At 38.4% G+C, this 7585-nt stretch overlaps 1 pseudogene; it reads left to right on the top strand.

Annotated features, from left to right (window-relative positions):
- The first annotated feature begins 4631 nt into the window (after window positions 1-4631).
- Window positions 4632-5706, top strand: LOC107127527 (olfactory receptor 1L1-like; annotated as a pseudogene).
- The last annotated feature ends 1879 nt before the right edge of the window (window positions 5707-7585 follow it).

Below are 7585 nucleotides of genomic sequence, written 5' to 3'. Positions count from 1 at the left end.
TATAAATTACCCCATCTGTGGTATTCCATTACAGCAGCAGAAAATGGATGAAAACAGTATCATTTCACAGTCTACAAACTAAAGTTAAATTTAAAACCAGAACTTGAGGCATGACTTTCTATTCCTAAACCCAAACAGTACTAAATCAAAAATTACAACATAAATTCTATTGAATGGGTACTTTTATTTAATTTATAATGTATTTTAGTTAGATGATTATGTGACAGCTATAAGCATTGGCATTATATTGCATTTTTTAAATTAAGTAGCATCATTGAAAGTAGTTTAAATCAACTGAGGGAGCCAACTGATTTTTTTTCTTTAAAAGTTATCAATATAATGCATTAAATGATTCAATACATATTTCTAGTGTAATTTATTTTCATTTTTATGTAGATTTTGACCACCAATATGTTTGAAGATCTTTCTCAGGGTATTCCAAGGGTCTGGGGCATTCTCAATCTCCTGGGCCTTTCGGCTACAAAAGAGACTTTTAGTACGAGGTTTATCATTTTGGAGAAATCAGAGACTTTCTGGCCAACACAGACTGTGAATAATAAAAATACAAATAATAGAAAATTGTTATATAGAACTTACCAAAAGTGTCTTTATACATATTAAATAATTAAATCTTTACCACAATTATGAGGCAGCTACTATTATCTATTTTTTACATAAAGTCAAATGAGGCAAAGAAAGGTTAGGTAACTCACCCTAAGATCCTACAACTGGTTATTAGCAGACCTAGAATTCAAGACAAGATATCTGACACCTCAGTCCATGTTGTTCCTGCCTATGCTGTAATGCTTCCCAGCTAAGGACTGGCTGGAAGTAGATCAAGGGCTTTTAGAACAGATTACAGAAAGTGAAACTAAACTTACTGCAATGTCCATTCTGCTTTACCAGCAACAGTAGTCTTGAGAGCAGATTGATATTTGCACTCACAGAACACAAAAACATAGCAAACCTCCAGACCTGGGATAGAAATCAAAGGACAATCTTATCTCTATTTATAGTGTTCCATTTTAAAGGGCAACATATTCACCTATAATTATGTATTATTTTGGAGGGAAGACATAAAGCATAGCATACATAGTCAGACCATGTGCTCTGAAGTGAGGTTGCCTGGTTGAATCCTGGCTCATCCACTTACTAACTGGATGACTTTGAGAAGGTTACTCAATTTTTTGTGCCTTGGATTTCCCATTTGCAAATAAAATATAAGAATAATGCCTACCTAATAGGGTTATGAGGACAATAAAAGTGACTCAATACTTACAAAGCACATAGAAGAGTTCATGGCCCATAATAAGTACTTTATAAAGGTTTGTGAATAAATGAATTTTTTGAAGGCTGGAGAAAATGGGCAGAATGCTATTGTTGCTAACCTTTCTGGGTGATGGTAACATGAATGATTACTATTTTCCTCTTTGTACCTTTCTACATTTTTTATTTCAAATTTCCACAAATAGAAAAATGAGAAAATATTTCATCTGTTGAGTAACCACTACCTTGAACAAGGCATTGATCAGTCACTCATGAGTGGAAACTTACTTTATTTAATATTCCACTGTATCTCCAGTACCCACCAAAATTCCTAGCATATCATAAGCCTTTAATAAGTGTCTATGAACTAATAAACTGATCAGAACAGTCAGATATTAATAGGCATGGTTATTGATCTCAAGGAGTATGCAGTCTGGAGGGACAGCTTAAACTAATATGTTTTTTTGAATTAAGAAATAGTTTATATTTTTGGCAATATGCTTTATTTGGGAATTGTTACTCAGCATATAATATCCAAATCTTTTTGCTAGCATCATAAAAAAGCAATACAGTGGCAGGTTAAGAGCACTGAGTCAAACAGGAGTTAAACAATCTCATGAGATGTTTCAAAACTGATTCTGTCGCTTACTTGCTAGGCTACATTGCATAGCTCACTTTGCCTCTCTGAGCTCAGATTCCTCAACTCTAAAGTAAAGAAAATCAGACCGCCTACCTCATTAAGGTATTGAGATAAATAAATGAGATATTACATCTGATTTGTTTAGCTGAGTGCCTAGCACATAGCAAGCACTCATTAAATTGTTGCTGTCTGGGATTTTTAAAAATTAATGTTTAGGCAGTAACACAAACAGATTGAGATATTGCATGGAATGGAGGTTCAAAGTGTTAAGTGGGGACAGAGACAAAGCCATTTCAACTGGTAGTCATCAAGCAAAGTGTCCTGGAAGAGGCTGAATTCGAGCCTTGCAGGTTAGGTTTAATAGATGAAGGAAAGGATAAGCAAAGACACAATAGTCTAAATGGGTGAGGGGCAATGAGTGAGAAGGAATCAGATATCCTTGGATGGTGGTTGTACAGGGATATGGGGAAGTTTAAGTCCTAATTTGAGAATTACATCTTACACGCAAAGTGAGATGTCCCAAATGACCAGAAATACGGATTGCCATAAAATATAAAATATATGCCCGTAATGGCTGGAGGGAGGGAGGAATGGAGAATTGATGTTCAAGGAGAATATATTTTCAGTTATACAAGATGAATAAGTCCTAGAAATCTGCTATACAACATTTCTCCTATTATTAAAGATACTGTGCCCTAAAAGTTTGTAAACATGGTAGATCTCATGTTAAGTTTTCTTACCACAATGAAAGAAAAAAGAGAAGAAATAAGAGAGTAGAAGCCTTATCCTTCTCATCCATTCAGTCATCTATCAGAATCCCTCCCCCATCACTTCCACCTGCTTACAGCCATCTGTCTCTAGGAGGAAAACAAACATCACCTTAAATTTCAAGTAATGAGAGCAAGAGCCATTTCAAATACATGACAATCTGAGTTCTAGAATGGTTCCGGTGAGGATTACTTTCTTACTTTGAAAGAGATCCACACAATAAACTAGAGTGGCCAACCATTTTTTTTGAAAGTTGCTTTAACAATAAAAATATCAATCTGATTTGTTTAATGTTTGTATGTTACAACTGTAATAAAATTAATAGCTAACAAAAAAAAAATATATATATATATATGTGCCCTGGTGGCTTTCCTGGGTGAGAAGCAAGGGCCATACATAAGTAGACTTGAGGATGCTTTAGACAGAAGAGTAAAGATTCACATCCTGGAATCTAAAGTCTTAACCCTATTACTTATTATATTTCAAAGTTCTAAGAACAGTGTCTAGCAAGGGGCTGCTTCTAATGCAGGGAGACAGGAAAGCAACTGGTGGCATAAGATGTTCTAGTTGTTTTTGCTTGATGATCAATGAATTCTGAGAAAACGTTCTCCAACCCCATATGCTGTCTTTCAATGTAAGCAGTACGGCTGTGAGGACAGGGCTCGGGAAGTTTGAGAGAACCCATCACTCTGCATCACTGTCATGTGAGCCAGCCTCACACAGGTGGAGTCTTTTCCACCAAAAGAAGTTAGGTCAGGAGGGTGATTTCTGAGAGAAAGAGAAGGCACTGACACTCCCCAGACTCCTTGGGGAAGAAACTCCAAAACTGTAATAATTCTTGGCTCGTTTTCTGCTGTCTTCTCCACCTGAACTCCAGGGACTTCTTGATGATCTCAAAGGATGCTCCCTTGACAGAAGGTGGGGTCTATGAGTGTCTTCAATCTCCTCAGCATGTGGGAGGCCCAGAGAAGGCAGAGAGGAAAATCTTCAGCTTCATGATGGTTGAAAGTTTGTCTAAAATCAGGTGCCTTCTCTGTGTGGTTTTTTGGGGAAGCATATATATAACTGAGACTAGAATTGGGAAAAGAATTACACCAACACAGACAAGCATGCACTAACAATGACAATTTTAGCATTTAGGGGCTGGGTAACAGAAAAGGAGATTTATGTTACATTAAAAGAAATGTTGGCTGGGCGCAGTGGTTCACGTCTGTAATCCCAGCACCTTGGGAGGCCGAGGTGGGCGGATCACTTGAGGTCAGGAGTTCGTGACCAACCTGGCCAACATGGTGAAACCCCGTCTCTACTAAAAATACAAAAATTAGCCGGGCGTGGTAGCACAAGCCTGTAATCCCAGCTACTCAGGAGGCTAAGGCGGGAGAATCGCTTGCATCCAGGAGGCAGAGGTTGCAGAGCTGAGATTGTGCCACTGCACTCTAGCCTGGGCAACAGAGCAAGACCTTTCTCAAGAAAAAAAAAAGAAAGAAAGAAAGAAATGTTTTTACTATCCTGTTATTTCTGTCTATCTTTTGCCTCTTCGTACCTATCCTTTCACTCAAATAAGGTTTCACTAAAAAATGAGGGAAACAGAGTAACTGTTGGGTAATCTCGTATTTCAATGTCTTTTTACATGATTGCCAGCCTCCAGAATAATTGATGCAGAGAGAAATATTCGCTAAGGGAAATCATTATTCCATCACCTGGAAATTAAGTGAGAGATGAAACTTTATCCTACCACATATTAACTACAATAAATATATATAGAAAAAGAAGAGAATAATTTCTCCAGGATTCCCCTCCTCTCCTTCTGAGAATTCTCTTTCACTCATTTCTTCCTCTTGCCCTATATCTCTTCTTTTCTCCCTTTCCCATTTCTGTTTCCCTGTAATTTTTTTCTTTAGAGCAGGTGACTGAAAGGAGATTAAAATATATATTAATTTCTAAATATCCTACATTAATGGAAATAAACCACAATCCAGGTAATTATAACATTTTAAATTTTGTAATTGCTGATAAGAAGAACAAAAGGAAAAATTTTGTACAGATTGTATCAGATGTTGGAAGAATCTGATACGGTGTTAGTTTTTCTTTAGGTGAACCCACAACTATGGGAAGAAATAAACTAACAAGACCCCCTGAATTCATCCTTCTCGGACTCTCCTCTTGACCTGAGGATCAGAAGCCTCTCTTTGCTGTGTTTCTCCCCATCTACCTTGTCACAGTGATAGGAAACTTGCTCATCATCCTGGCCATCCAGTCAGACACTCGTCTCCAGACACCCATGTATTTCTTTCTAAGTGTCCTGTCTTTTGTTGACATTTGCTATGTGACAGTCATTATCCCTAAGATGCCAGTGAACTTCTCGTCAGAGACAAAGATCATATCTTATGGTGAGTGTCTGACCCAGATGTACTTTTTCATAGCCTTTGGAAACACAGACAGTTACCTGCTAGAGCCATGGCTGTTGACCGCTACATGGCCACTACATCACCATTGTGAGTCACAGATGCTGTGTCCTGCTTCTGGTTCCCTCCTTCTGCATTCCACATTTTCACTCCCTCCTGCGCATTCTTCTGACTAATCAACTCATCTTCAGTGCCTCCAGTGTCATCCAGCACTTTTTCTGCAATGACCAACCAGTGCTAAAATTGTCCTGTTCCTCCCATTTTGTCAAAGAAATCATTGTAATGACAGAAGGCTTGGCTGTCATAATGACCCCCTTTTCATGTATCATCATCTCTTATTTAAGAATCCTCATGACTGTTCTAAAGATTCCTTCAGTTGCTGGAAAGCTGAAAGCATTTTCTACCTGTGGCTCTCATCTCACAGTGGTGACCCTGTTTTATGGAAGCATTAGCTATGTGTATTTTCAGCCCCTGTCCAACTATACTGTCAAGGATCTAATAGCAACAATTATCTACACCATACTGACTACAGTGCTAAATCCATTTATCCATTTATCCATTTGTCTGAGGAACAAAGACATGAAGCAGGGTTTGGCAAAGTTGATGCACGGGATGAAATGTCAATAAAAGACCTGAAGTCTTAGGAGAATACCACAGATCTCTTGCCCTGGACTATAGGTTATTAATGGGTATGTGATTCTGAAATGATTATTAGATTCTGAAAGGATAGGACCTTCAATGATGAAAGGATAGGACCTTTCATTCCTTATATAAGAATGTTTATTGCACGTGTTGAAGCTACTCCTCAATATAATGCCTACAAACTAAGTTAGATCACTGTAATCTCCTGAGTATCCCTATTCATGCAGCTGGGTTTTCTTGTATAGTAATGTAAAGCTGCTTGAATGTCTTTGAGCCACTGTGTGTGTGTGTGTGTGTGTGTGTGGCTTCATCATATTAGCCCAGGGGCTCCTCAGTAACGAGGTCTCTCTCTCCCATTATAAATGTCAGAACTGTGACTCCTTCCTCTGCATTTCCTCAAAGATTAAAGCCTGGCTTCTATTGTTGTCATAGTCTCAACAAATAAAATCATCCCGTTAGATAACTCTTAGTGAATCAGTGTCAGGTCAGGTTCCTAAGAGTATGGCATCTCAGTATTCTTCCTGCTTCCCACCTGGCAAAGCTGACTGTACCTTAAGTCTCTCATTAATTTCATTTGACCCAAACTCAACTGCACTGTCTTCCCAGGAAGTATGTGTTAAGTTCCAGTAACCTTAGTAGCAGATGCCTCCAACTCCTGGGTCAGTTCTCTTCCTTAACAGACTTAAGACAGTCTTCTAACCAGAAAAACCAATTGTGTAGGAAAGAAACACTTTTGCTCATTTGTGAGTTCTGAGAAATATTAGTCACTGCTAGTCCGTGAATTATCTTGCAACTCAGAGATTTGTGAATTCATTTGCTCTTTCAACAAATTTTTACTTCTGATACACCATGCACCAGCCTACCGGACTTAAAAACAAAGATAATGTGCTACATGATTTAAGTCAACAATGTGAAGGCCAAAGATCAGCAGGGTCTAAGGAAACAAAATAACACAGGCAATACAAGTATTTGGAGGGCAATTTCCTGTTAATTAGATTGTTTTAGGTTTGCAAGGTACAGAGAAACACACATACTTTTAAGTAACAAGTGTCAAATAAAAATCCAATCTGGTCTTAGGTAAGGAGAGATATTACTGCAAAAGGGGGGAAATGGTCTATAGCAATAATGCAAGGGAACTATTGCACTAGGGAGAATGTCTCAATTGTGAGACCAACAAAAGTGTCAAATGTCAGACAGAAAAGGAATTTTCTTTCATAAAGAGAAGTGAACAAGAATGAGGCTAGAAAGAAACAGATATGCAGAAGTGGGATGAGCTAGTAACAGTAGCAGGACTGAAGAGTTGGTCAAAGAAGGTATTTTATTAGTTGACGTTCCAGCGGGGTCATTAAGGAGGGGTTATATGCCAACTCAGATTGAGGGTAGGTCAAAGTGCTTTCTTTTCCAGAACACAAAAGAGTGGAGGGATTTCTTGAACTGCCACTGTTTTCCAGGAGCACAGGGCTCAGGTAAAATTCAACATTGGCACAGGGATTTGCTGTAAGAATTCACAAGGTAAAAAGAAGACATAAATCTCAGCTGCACAGCCAGATCTCACAGAAGAATAAAAATTAAAGCATGGTTGGACCCCACAGAGTTGGAAGGTAATTCAGGCTCTGAAAGGCTATTCAGGGGAAAACGCAAGATTCATGAACATGTCATTTTGATGCCCTTCCACATTAAGTTCACAAAAGAAGGCCATGGTCATGAGAATTGCACAGAAGATAAGAAGCTTCTCTCCAATACCCTCTCCAGTACCCTCTAATGAGGACTTATGGGAGAGAAGAGTCAATCAGCTAGAGTGAATTGGAGATTACATAGTGCTAAAGTAAACACGGAAACTTCCCAGAGACACGTTGGTCAGCGG

Source organism: Macaca fascicularis, chromosome 15 (assembly GCF_037993035.2).
Source record: "Macaca fascicularis isolate 582-1 chromosome 15, T2T-MFA8v1.1".
NCBI classification, from domain to species: Eukaryota; Metazoa; Chordata; class Mammalia; order Primates; family Cercopithecidae; genus Macaca; species Macaca fascicularis.
The sequence above is the reverse complement of the archived record's forward strand: the minus strand, read 5'-3'. Positions and strand labels throughout refer to the sequence as shown.